Source organism: Schistocerca piceifrons, chromosome 1 (assembly GCF_021461385.2).
Source record: "Schistocerca piceifrons isolate TAMUIC-IGC-003096 chromosome 1, iqSchPice1.1, whole genome shotgun sequence".
NCBI classification, from domain to species: domain Eukaryota; kingdom Metazoa; phylum Arthropoda; class Insecta; order Orthoptera; family Acrididae; genus Schistocerca; species Schistocerca piceifrons.
This window is the reverse complement of record NC_060138.1, coordinates 972,026,975-972,039,789: the sequence shown is the minus strand read 5'-3', so window position 1 is coordinate 972,039,789 and position 12,815 is coordinate 972,026,975. Positions and strand designations below refer to the sequence as shown.

The 12,815-nt window shown below is 39.6% G+C and overlaps 1 long non-coding RNA gene across 2 annotated transcripts; it reads right to left on the bottom strand.

Annotated features, from left to right (window-relative positions):
- Positions 1–427: 427 nt before the first annotated feature.
- On the bottom strand, positions 428–12,772 carry LOC124794873. Of its 2 annotated transcripts, none has more exons than XR_007016623.1 (3): positions 12,630–12,772; positions 9,197–9,362; positions 428–1,422 (listed from the first exon to the last, which is right to left on the bottom strand). It is a non-coding gene; the product is annotated as an uncharacterized LOC124794873 (long non-coding RNA). The 2 variants fall into 2 exon arrangements; XR_007016624.1 differs by lacking the exon at positions 12,630–12,772 and adding an exon at positions 11,935–12,050.
- Positions 12,773–12,815: the final 43 nt, after the last annotated feature.

The following is a 12,815-nucleotide window of genomic DNA, read 5'->3' as shown; positions in this document are numbered from 1 at the left end:
AAGTTGAACAGCCAGTGTTTATAACTGGTGGTGTCACTACGCCCAGAAATACTAATTAGTTCACAATTTTTTTTTTAATACATAATAAGCTAGGATTTTCAATGAAGTATAGCTTTTAATTAAAGTATTTCGCAGGAAAAATATGTGCAGCAGTAGAACCAGCACATCAAAATTATTACCCCGAATAATGAATCTACATGGGAAATAGTGTAGTTAATGTTTTGAAATATTGAAATAACTCCCATATGTGTGCTGCTTAGAAAATGTACAAGATTTGAGAAATAAGCAAAGGGAAAAAGAAAAACAATAGGTATTAACAGGAGTTGAAGTCGTAAGAGATGGAATAGTTTCAACTTGCTATGTCACAAATCTATGGCATTAAATTGACAACTTCATAATTATATCAAATGGGGAATTCATTTGAGAAAACCATAGGATTATATGGAGACTAAATGGCTGGCCTTTAAGAGATAAAATGGTAACCACTTCTGAGAGAACTAATAGTTCTGCGGCATCGATAGTTCATATACTTCATTCTGTATGGACGCAGTGTCAAGTGTAAATATATACGAGCTACGACATATATGGGAATTAAGTTTTCTATATCCCGATTACCGATCCCGTTCCCATGGTTCCAAAAGAGGGGATAATTTCTGTTGTTTTATATGTGGTTATCAAAAGTACTTACTATTTTGTCTGCTGAAGGTAAGGACTAGCCAAGCACTCTAAAAGTTTAATAATTAAAAAACTGGAAACAGGGATGATACCCATTGAAAATCGCAGTTTGCTACATTGCCGTTTCACAATTTTCAATATCTTGCCTCAATAAGTAACCCCATATTTCTATGGGATTGGAGAAGAAACTGTGTGTCCACAGACTGTAGACTGGTAGAGTGATAAAAAAAACATAAGCTGTACACAACACTAATATGGCTTTGCTTCAAATGAAAATCAATCACACTGAATGTACTGTAACTAGAACTATTAGCGTGTCATTGTGACACCAAAATTTGTTAAAGGTTTTTCTCATCTTTCAAAAAAATATATTACCAAACATATCTTGCAAACAGTACTAAATCTTAATAACAATTGCTTGTAAATCAAAGTGTGGATCATAAAGGGCCATGAAGCTCATTTGGTTTGGACATCCATTGATGTAGTATATATGTGACGTTGAAGCAAGCAAATACACAGCAGTTTTGCAGCAAGAAAGCTAATATCATAATTTTACGGGACATACATGTTATAGAAAAGTAAAACTGTCATTAACCGAAAGGTTGGTTTCACCCAAAGATTGGTTTGATTCTGAAATAAAACACAATGAGGTATCTCAATGAGAATGAGCTCCTATATGCCACCCAGTATGGATTCCAAAAGCTTCAGTCATGCAAGACCCAACTCGATATTTTCACACATGCCAACCTGAAAGCCAAAAAACACCATCATAAAAATGCAATACTTACAGATTTCCAAAAATCGTTTGACTGTATATCAAAAGAACATTATTAACAGAAATATTATCATATGAGGTATCAAACAGACTTTGTGACTGGATTGAGGATTCCTTGATAAGGAGGAAAGAGTATGTTAACTTGAATGGATAGTCATCAAAAGATGAAGAAGTAGCTACAAGCATACCCTCAGAGATGTATAGGGACTCTTGCTGTTCATGTTGTATATTAATGATCCAGCAGACAGTATTAACAGTAACTTCAGACTTTCTACAGAAAATGCAGTTTTCTATAATCTTATACTATCTGAAACACTCTGCACTAATATTCATTCAGATTTGATAAGGTTTCAAAGTGATCCAAAGATTTGTAACTTGATTAATAGTGAGATTCTGGGTTTTCTGTTGAGTTACTGTTTCCAGTTTACATATCAATGACCGACTCAGTCGACTTCTACAGGTGCTGCAAGATTTGCTGCTCTGTCTGCTTGCTGCCTGGACTCAAGCAGGCCATGAACTATTGTTGGTCTCACACTGTGTGAAACTTGCAGCACCCAAAGAAGATGGTTGGGTTGGTTATTGAAATATTGTGCATAAAATGGAAATAACAAATTTGCAGGATGCCTAGAAGCACACTATTAACCAGTCACACCAAGAAAACCTGCAAGATCACATATTGGTAACTGTCTTCAAATGTACAGAAATGTTAATCTGTGCATTTCACAAAATGCAGAAAGTAGAATCCTATGAAAACAATATTACTGAATTACAGTTAGAATCAGTCAAGTCTTTCAAATACCTTGATGTATCAGTCATATCTTACAAATACCTTGATGTGACAATATGTACATATGTGTAGTGGAATGAACACATACACACTGTCATGGGTAAAACAGGTGCCAGACTTCAGTTCATTTATATAATACTGGGAATGTGCAGACAGTTTCCAATGAAACCTACACTCCTGGAAATGGAAAAAAGAACACATTGACACCGGTGTGTCAGACCCACCATACTTGCTCCGGACACTGCAAGAGGGCTGTACAAGCAATGATCACACGCACGGCACAGCGGACACACCAGGAACCGCAGTGTTGGCCGTCGAATGGCGCTAGCTGCGCAGGATTTGTGCACCGCCGTCGTCAGTGTCAGCCAGTTTGCCGTGGCATACGGAGCTCCATCGCAGTCTTTAACACTGGTAGCATGCCGCGACAGCGTGGACGTGAACCGTATGTGCAGTTGACGGACTTTGAGCGAGGGCGTATAGTGGGCATGCGGGAGGCCGGGTGGACGTACCGCCGAATTGCTCAACACGTGGGGCGTGAGGTCTCCACAGTACATCGATGTTGTCGCCAGTGGTCGGCGGAAGGTGCACGTGCCCGTCGACCTGGGACCGGACCGCAGCGACGCACGGATGCACGCCAAGACCGTAGGATCCTACGCAGTGCCGTAGGGGACCGCACCGCCACTTCCCAGCAAATTAGGGACACTGTTGCTCCTGGGGTATCGGCGAGGACCATTCGCAACCGTCTCCATGAAGCTGGGCTACGGTCCCGCACACCGTTAGGCCGTCTTCCGCTCACGCCCCAGCATCGTGCAGCCCGCCTCCAGTGGTGTCGCGACAGGCGTGAATGGAGGGACGAATGGAGACGTGTCGTCTTCAGCGATGAGAGTCGCTTCTGCCTTGGTGCCAATGATGGTCGTATGCGTGTTTGGCGCCGTGCAGGTGAGCGCCACAATCAGGACTGCATACGACCGAGGCACACAGGGCCAACACCCGGCATCATGGTGTGGGGAGCGATCTCCTACACTGGCCGTACACCACTGGTGATCGTCGAGGGGACACTGAATAGTGCACGGTACATCCAAACCGTCATCGAACCCATCGTTCTACCATTCCTAGACCGGCAAGGGAACTTGCTGTTCCAACAGGACAATGCACGTCCGCATGTATCCCGTGCCACCCAACGTGCTCTAGAAGGTGTAAGTCAACTACCCTGGCCAGCAAGATCTCCGGATTTGTCCCCCATTGAGCATGTTTGGGACTGGATGAAGCGTCGTCTCACGCGGTCTTCACATCCAGCACGAACGCTGGTCCAACTGAGGCGCCAGGTGGAAATGGCATGGCAAGCCGTTCCACAGGACTACATCCAGCATCTCTACGATCGTCTCCATGAGAGAATAGCAGCCTGCATTGCTGCGAAAGGTGGATATACACTGTACTAGTGCCGACATTGTGCATGCTCTGTTGCCTGTGTCTATGTGCCTGTGGTTCTGTCAGTGTGATCATGTGATGTATCTGACCCCAGGAATGTGTCAATAAAGTTTCCCCTTCCTGGGACAATGAATTCACGGTGTTCTTATTTCAATTTCCAGGAGCGTATGTGCCCCATTCCAGTACATTGCTCAAGAGTGTGAGACTTGTGCAGAATAGGGCTAACAGGGAATATGCAATGTATATGAACAAGGACATCATAAACAGTTACACTGTAGAGTTTTAAGAAAATGCTAAGGAACCTGATGTGGCAAACACAAAGACAGACATCAATTGCCTAGCAAAAAAACTCAGAAAGTTTCTAGAGCCAGTATTAAGTGAAGAATCTAGAAATACACTTGATTCCCCCTATTTACAACACCTGTAGTGAATGAAAAGACAAGATTAGATTAACACTAGAGTGCACAGAGGCACTCCCACATTCCAGTAAAACAGGAGCAGGAAGAAAACTTAATATTTGTTAACAATGCCAAGTACTCTTTGACATGTTTTTAACAGTGGGTTATAGATTATGTATGTAGATATACATGGTGATTATAATTAAAGTTAAACTTTCAAAACGCTGTGGAAATAACACCACTGGTCAGAATGACATCAAATTGCAACACAATATTATGGGAGAAGGGGGAAAACATATGGCAGAAGAAAAAAATAGTGTGAAAACTGATCAATAGATGGTGCTGTATGTGTCAGAATACATAAATGAAAACACCTGGCAAGCGCATGACCCATTGAAGCTGGTATAAACATGCCGGGTACACAGCTTTTCCCCCTTTCATGTCTGTGATGTTCACCATGACTGTCTTAATGCAGGATCATGCTCTGCTTGTAAAGCTGTATTATAAGAATGATGACTGTGCACACGTCACTCTGCAGGCATTCCAGACAGTGGAGGGTTTGAAAAAAGCTTTGGTCTGATAACTGCCGTGGGTCTGGAAAATGATCTGGAAATTCAAAAAAGACAGGTTATTTGGTGTGCAACCTGATAGAGAGAGGAAATGAATTGATTGAACATCAATGGAAGCAGTGGCCACAGGCAATGCAGGAGGAGATGAGTGGTGGTGTGCAAACGAGTAGCACATGGAGAATTGCCCGAACATTGGACATACCTGTGAGCACGGTGTGTAAAATCCTATGAAACATCCTTCTTTGCTATCCATTCAAAAGTACCCATGTGCACGAGTTGCTTCCTGTTGACCTGCCAGCACGAGAGACCTTCACTTTAGAATTTCTTGCTCACATGGAAGTGGACAATGATTGGCCGTGGACAATTTTGTGGACAGAAGAAGCCCACTTCCATCTGACAGGATACGTCAATACACAGAACTGTCGAATATGGGCAACAGAAATTCCGCACACAAATCAACCAGTACCACTTCATCCTGAAAACATCTCTGTGTGGTGTGGGTTTACGGCATCATTTATCATCGGGTCATATTTTTTCGAAAAGACAGGTGCTTCTGGTCCTGTTACCTGTACCATCCCTGGTAAGCGCTATGAGTGTCTTTTGCACAACCACATCATTCCAGCTCTCCAACAGTGTGGATGGATCATTTTTATGCAAGATAGTGCACCTCCGCACATTGCAAATCCAGTTAAGCAACTGCTGAAGCACTATTTCAGAAATGCTAGAATTATCAGCCACCATTTCCCAAAAGTCGATCACCTGATCTTAATCCGTATGACTTCTGGCTGTGGGGCTAACTGAAACATGTTGTGTTCAGTGTTCCAATTGCAAACTTAGCTGCACTGAAGGCATGCATTGTGCAACACACTCTGAATGTGACCCCAGAAACAATCCGATCAGTTGTGGAACACCTTCAAAAAATGTTCAACAATGTGTGAATTCCTAAGGGACCAAACTGCTGAGGTCATCGGTCCCTAGACTTACACACTACTTAAACCAACTTAATGCTAAGGACAATGCTGTGAGTCCAAAGCAGGACTCGAACCTCCGGCGGGAGGGGCCGCACGATTAGTGATATGACGCCTCTAACTGCACGGCCACTCCGCGCGGCATGTGGAACATGGTGTTTCTCAGTTTCAACTTGTTGCAGAAAATGGTGGACAGCATACTGAACATGTTTTGCACCAGTCACATGAAAATTAATATCCGATTTGATTTTGATTGGTGCTTGTTATTAAATTTTTGGCCTGAGGACAATTAAAAACCGATGTGATTGATGCTTTTTATGCAGTTTTTGGCCTCAGGACAATTAAAAACTGATGTGACTGATGCTTTTTATGTGGTTTTTGGCCTCAGGACAATTAAAAACTGATTTTTTCCCATCCAATGTAATATGACCTTGCCATGGTAGATGGGCTTATGTAACTAACAGTATCTTACCTGTATACCTATGCATACTGAGTATTACAGTTTGTTTAATGTCAAACGTACACCTTAGGCATTGTTGATTGATCCATTTGTCATTTGTAGTTGACCACTGTTAAATTATGATGCTTACAGTGCCATCTATTGCTATATTTTGTAACTATTTATTTTTTTTCTGCCATACATTTTCCCCCTCCTCCAATAATATTCTGTTGCAATTTGACATCATTCTGACCAGTGGTGTTATTTGTACAGCAGTTTGAAACCTTTAACTTCAATTATAATCACCCTGTAGATGGAGAACACTGCAGTGCTTTACTATAAGTCGTATGCCCTTATCCTGTGTACTGTCTTAGCTACTCAGATACAGTTTCACAGTTTCCACTGTAACAAATCATTGCCAGAGGTGAAAGAAGTGATAAGTGACAGAAAAGAATCCCATACGTATATGTCCCATACCTATACATTTGTCACACACTTCTCTTGACATGACATCCCACAACTGTTATTCATCATCAGAGTTAAAATCTGCTACAGTTGTAAAAATTATTTTTTTCTAAAAGGGAAAGCACAAACTAGTTTCAGGACATATGTGGCATCTCCAGGAGCATCTTAAAATAGGGTCCTTAAAATAGGATAAAATATGTTAAACTTCTGTTGCATGCCATATACTACAGATGCATTATTTTAACATATTTTAATCACAGTTATGCAGTCTTTGTGGACTCACATTTTAATATACATCTCAAGATGGGACATATGTTCCAGAACTGGGTTGTGCTTTTCTTTTTTAGAAATAAATATTTTTTACAACGGTAACAGCTTTTAACATTAATGCAATTTTGTAATATGACGACATGGTCGGAGACCGTGGCTGTTATTTGAAGACAAATGTTGATGGTGTTGAGACACCAACCAGCCACAAATTTATTTTCAGTTCCTTTATTCAAAGGGTACCGTTACCGGTTTTGAATCATTATGATTCATCTTCAGATGGTTTTCATGCTTTCATTAAATGTGGTGCATTTTTTTCAGATTAATTGTCCTAAAATATAATATAAATAATACATAATTACAAGCATGCCACATAGATGGTTGTGTTACAGGTTTTCATTGGGTGTGACTTATGTGAACACTGACTATATATTTATAGTCTGACACTTATAACAAATTATAGCATTTCACGTCATTACATCACACACTGTGCCTTAGAGACACATAACTGGAAGTTAATCCATTAAGTGCCATGATCCCCATTTGGGGATATGTCTTTGTAATAGAAATTTTGCAATTATAATAATGCTACCATTTCCCATTGTTATCCAGACCTTTGTCAAGTGCTTGCATTGAAGTTTCATCAGTTGTTAAATGAGTGAGTTGTACACTTTTATTTCTGTGAAGGAGCTATGTTTTTCAGCATTACAAGAGTTGCACATTTTTAAAACCATGTAAGTCATGTTATTATGTAAATAACTTCCAATATCTGTGTACAGGCATGTTCTGTAATGATATGAGAAGATGTTTATCAATCATTTATTTCAAAGACCTATTTCATTTCCGCATGACACCTGCCTAACCTTCAATCTCCATTTGGGGCTCATGGCACTTTCCGCGTAAAACTTTATTTTGCTTTTATTTGCTCCTCAGGTACAATGAGTCACTATGAAGCACTTTCTGTGAGGTGAAACTGAAGAAATTGTAAATGACCTGAACTTCATGGCTTCTTTTGATGATGATGGTGATGTGAATGAGACCATTGGCATTGTCGAACTCCCTCCAGATAGCGTAAGTGAGATGTCTAATTGCGAAGATATCAATGAAAATATATTTGAAAATACTGTCCATCTGATGTGCCACATTCCTTGGAAATTCATGCCAATGGAAAAAAGAAAAACGAGGAACTTGGAGGCCAATGAAAGAATAAGGAGAAAGCTATTGTCACTTCTAACTGGACAACAGATGTGACACTCTAAAACCTATCCTGATACTGCAGAAATTGGACAGCGAGAATCTAATTTGGTAGCAGCATTAAAAGGAAAATCTGCTCTTGAGTGCTTCGAAGAATTTTTTGATGAACAGGTACTGAACTTGATTGTCAGTGGAAGTTTCCGATATGTTACACAGAATAATAATCACAGCTATGAGTTATCCTATGGATACCTAAAAAAAAGTTCATAGGCACACTACTCTTCACTGGATACCACGCTCTTCCACAGGAAAAGCTATACTGGAATGAAGATGAAGACTCTGACATAAGGTGTGTACGACAGTGTATGAGACACAACAGCTATCTGGAAATAAAGTGCCACCTTCATTTCAATGATAACACACATCTGAACAGAATCCCACCTGGTGAAAGGGATAAACTTTTTAAAACTCATCCGTTGATGGATTTACTGAATAATAATTTCATGACATTTCAAGTTTTTTCTGACAGCCTGAGCATTGATGAGCAAATGGTATGATATTATGGACACCATTAACTAAAACAGTTTATTTGTGGGAAACAATGTGAGATTTGGATTCAAACAGTGGACCACGTGCTGTTCTCAAAGCAGTTTCTGTTACCACATGTCAGTCTATGAAGGAAAATCGAAGGATACAAATGATGTTTCAGTTCCGGGACTTGATGGATCAGTAGTGTTGAATATGATTTCTTTTCTGCAGACTCCTGAACTTCACAAAATATGTTTTGATAACTTTTGTATGAGCTTCCGTTTGATAAAATGGCTCTCAGAAATGAGAGTATGGGTATCTGGGACTGCCTGTATGAAGTGAATAAATAACTGTCCAGTAGGATATGAGAACATCATGAAGAAGAAACGAAGAGGAGCGTATGACTATAGATTTGACAAGAATATGGAGGTTATGATAGTAATGTGGAAGGATAACAACTGTGTAAAGCTCTTGTGAAACCATGAGATAGTGTATCCGGTAAGCCAAGTAAAGAGATGGAGCAAAGCTGAGAACAAAAAAGTGCAAGTTCCACAGCCAAGAATGATTTCAGAATATAACAATCATATGGGAGGTGTCAACAAACTGGTCTGGAACGTGGAGAAATATCATGTGAGAATTCAAAGTAAGAAATGGTACTTCCCATTGTTCACCCATTCATTATATGTAGCGTTGGTCAACACACGTTATCTACTGCCTTTCGAAGGAAAGTATTCCACTGCTTCAATTCTGGAGGATGGTGGCAAGGGCACATCTTGTTCAGTCATCAGCTGCTTCTGATCCGAAAAGGGCAGGACATCCATCATACCCAAAATCATCCCTTTCATGTGTTCCAATTGAACTCAAGACTTCTGGAAACAGACATAGGATTTAACACACAACACTGGGGAAGCAAAGAAAATTGCAATTTGCAAGAAAAATTTGAAGAAACATAGTGTACAATCTGGGACTTCATACTGATTGTTTTGTTGTCTGGCACAAAAAATAAAAGAAAATGTCAAAAGAGAGTGGCATGTGCCATGATAACCATTTGAGGATCAATCAAAATAAATTATTTATTTCAAAGTTATTGTTTTTTTTTTTAATTTTATATTCCTTTTCCTCATCCCTATGTCAATCAGGCAACACAAAAATAAATGCAGATTGAAGAAAAAAATGGTACTTAATGGGTTAAATCATCTCCCACAACACACTCACTTCTCAAATGTGTTATTTGTGCAACTCTAAGACCTTTTTGAAAAATAATTCTCATCTTCATCAAATAGTTTCCTGCAGAAATTATTTGTTAAATTTCTATCCACTCAGAGGTATCTTGTCTGGTATAGACAAGGGTGGTTTGATAAGTCTGGTAAATTTCCGTGAAAGAATGGAACATTTTTGTTGTGCCTTCACAGTTGGTAAGTTTGATTATCCCAAGAATCGTATATGTACAGTGCACAGTTCATTATTGGCAGCAATCTGAATTGGTTAGTGTGTCAGCTGGAATTGAAAACGGAAAAAACTGAGCTTTGAGCTGTTACCAAACAGTTTCATTTGAAGGTTTGGATTGTTGCACAAATCAAAATAGAACTGGCTGAACTTCACACAGACTCTGCACCATCATTCAAGACCGTTTACTTTTGCTTTCAAGACACAATACACAGCTATTGCAGATTTGGACTATAACTCAGTTTTAATATAAACTGTTTTATCATCTCTGATTTTAAATTGTTTGATTGTCCTTCACATTATAACAAGCTTTTTCACTGTAGTTACCCAACCTATTTGGTTATTTGTAGTCATTTACTTTTTAATTAATTAATTTAAACTTTGTCTGGTCATTTACTTTTTAATTAATGAATTTAAACATGGTTTGGCAAGCACCAAAGACGAAGCACACTCCAGCTGTCCAACTGAGGTCACCACAAAGGTAACCACTGACAAAATGTATGATATGGTAAGGCAAGACAACCGAATAAGAATTCATAAGAGTGGTAAAACTGTAGACATCTCAACTGAGCGAGTGCATAATATCCTGCATGGAGAATTGCCTATGAAGAAACTGTGTATAAGGTGGATGGCATGATTGTTCACAGTCAACCAAAAGTGCATCCCGTACAACTTTTGAACACACTGTCTGGCAATGTTTAATCACAATCCGCAAGACTTTTTGCACCCATTTGTGACTACTGATGAAACTTCAATTCATTATTACACACCAGAGTCAAAACAATGGACAAAGGCTGGTGAAAGTGCACCAACGAAGGCAAAGACCATTCTTTCAGCTGGTAAGGTGATGGTCACAGTTTTTTGGGACTCCCAAGAATAATCCTCACAGATTATTTGGGAAAAAAAGGCAAAACCATAACTGGACCATATTCTGCTTTGTTGTTGAACTGTTTGAAACTTGTGTTGATTGAAAGAAAGACCAAGGCTGTCATTCAAAAGAAGTGCTCTTTCACAAGGATAATGCACCATCCCTAGCATCAGCGATAACTATGGTGAAAGTGCATGAACTAGGCTTTGAATTGGTTCCTCATCCACCCTGTTTACCAGACATAGCACAAGGGACTACCTCTTGTTCCCTAACTTGAAAGCTTGCTGGGAAGAAATTTTTGTCAAATAAGGAAGTGATAGTTGCAGTCAACAAGTATTTTGACGAGTTCAATAGAACCTATTTTTCCAATGGGATGAAAAAGTTGGAGGATTACTGGACCAAGTGTGTATTCCTCAGATGAGATTGTCTTGAGAAGTGAGATGAGTTATTTTTGAAATAAACTTTTTTTTTCTTTTTAATAGAACTTAACAAACCAACCTTATATATTTGGTGAATATACACGAGGTATATAAAACCAAAATTCTTAGGCAGCTTTCTAATTTGCTTGCAAATAATGTGTTTCAAATGTCAAACATTTCACCTTGTGTCTGTTAGTTAGCCGACACTAATGTACTCAATATGGTATATACTGAGCTTGGAGCATACTGAAAAGCAATGGGATGATCCCTGGCACTCTTGCCTACAGAGTGCACTACAAACACACTTCTGCACCTGTGCACCAGCTACTCAAGCTGTCCTGGGGTCTAGTGCAGCAGGGGATACAACCCGTCGGCTTTGGACAATGACGTCACAAGTCGCCAGATAGCAGTTTACCATTTTCGCTTTTGCTGTTATGTTTCAGTTTCGTTTTTTTTACTGATTGCTTAATAAAGTGGATCTGTTTATTCTATCTCGTGAGATTTTTTTTTAAAAAAGCCAAAAAACACTTATCAGCCACTGAAGGGAGCTACAACACTAAGAAGAATCGCTTCGCGATTGGCGACTTGTGACGTCAATGTCCAAAGCCGACGGGTTGTATCCCCTGCTGCACTAGTCCCCTGTCCTGGGCCACTCATTGTAAATTACTACAAAATTCTTTCTACTGCACACACGTTGCTTCCTACAACCGGTATGTGTTGCCAAAATTGATACGTCTTCTCCCTTTAATCCTACATTACTCTCTCTACAGCTTTTGTTTTCCCAAGATATGTGATTTGTTTTTCAAACACAACCTTTCTGAAACCAGTAATCCACGGCTACTAGCCTATTCCAATGGAAACCAGGAACACCTGACTACACCTCTTGAGGCACAATGGTTAAGGCGTTGATCATTTATGGGGCAACTGGGTCAAATTTTTATCTAGATTTAAGTTTTCGGTGGCTTCGTTTATCTTTTCGAGCTAGTATCAAGACTGTTTAGATAAGATATACTTTTTGCTTCATAAATCCGCAAGGTTACATACGCTTGCCTTGTACGTCTTTATCCATTGAAGAATGTGCAGTCTCAGGCAACATTCGTGTCGGCGAAATGTAATTTCTTTTCCTGTTTTCTATTCAGTAGATAATACATTACATCTTACAGTACACAGAAAAAAAATATTAAACTCTACAAGCCGCGAATGTGGCTGGATCAAACCCATTGCCTATGGAATAACTCCTCTCCTACTGCTGATTTCCGAAAGAAAACGTCTAACAGTAAGACAAGTGCAGTTTCCCCCTTGATATCAAAATTTAAGAAATCAAGATAAGTGCGAAACGCGCAGTCACGTCAATCCTTCACTTTCTGAAATGGCGAACACTAACCCAGTATCTCGTGACTTACAGGTAATTTGTAAATTCAGTAAATCCGAAGGTCTGAGTCATAAAAACTGTTCGAAACCTCAATCTTTTATTACAGACATTGTTGGTTCGGAACATTAAGCAAGGTTTTTTTTTCCGCACGCAAGTAAAGAGCATTCCGCATGTCATGTCTGCAACTCTGCAAAAATTGATTACTCTTTGTGATGAC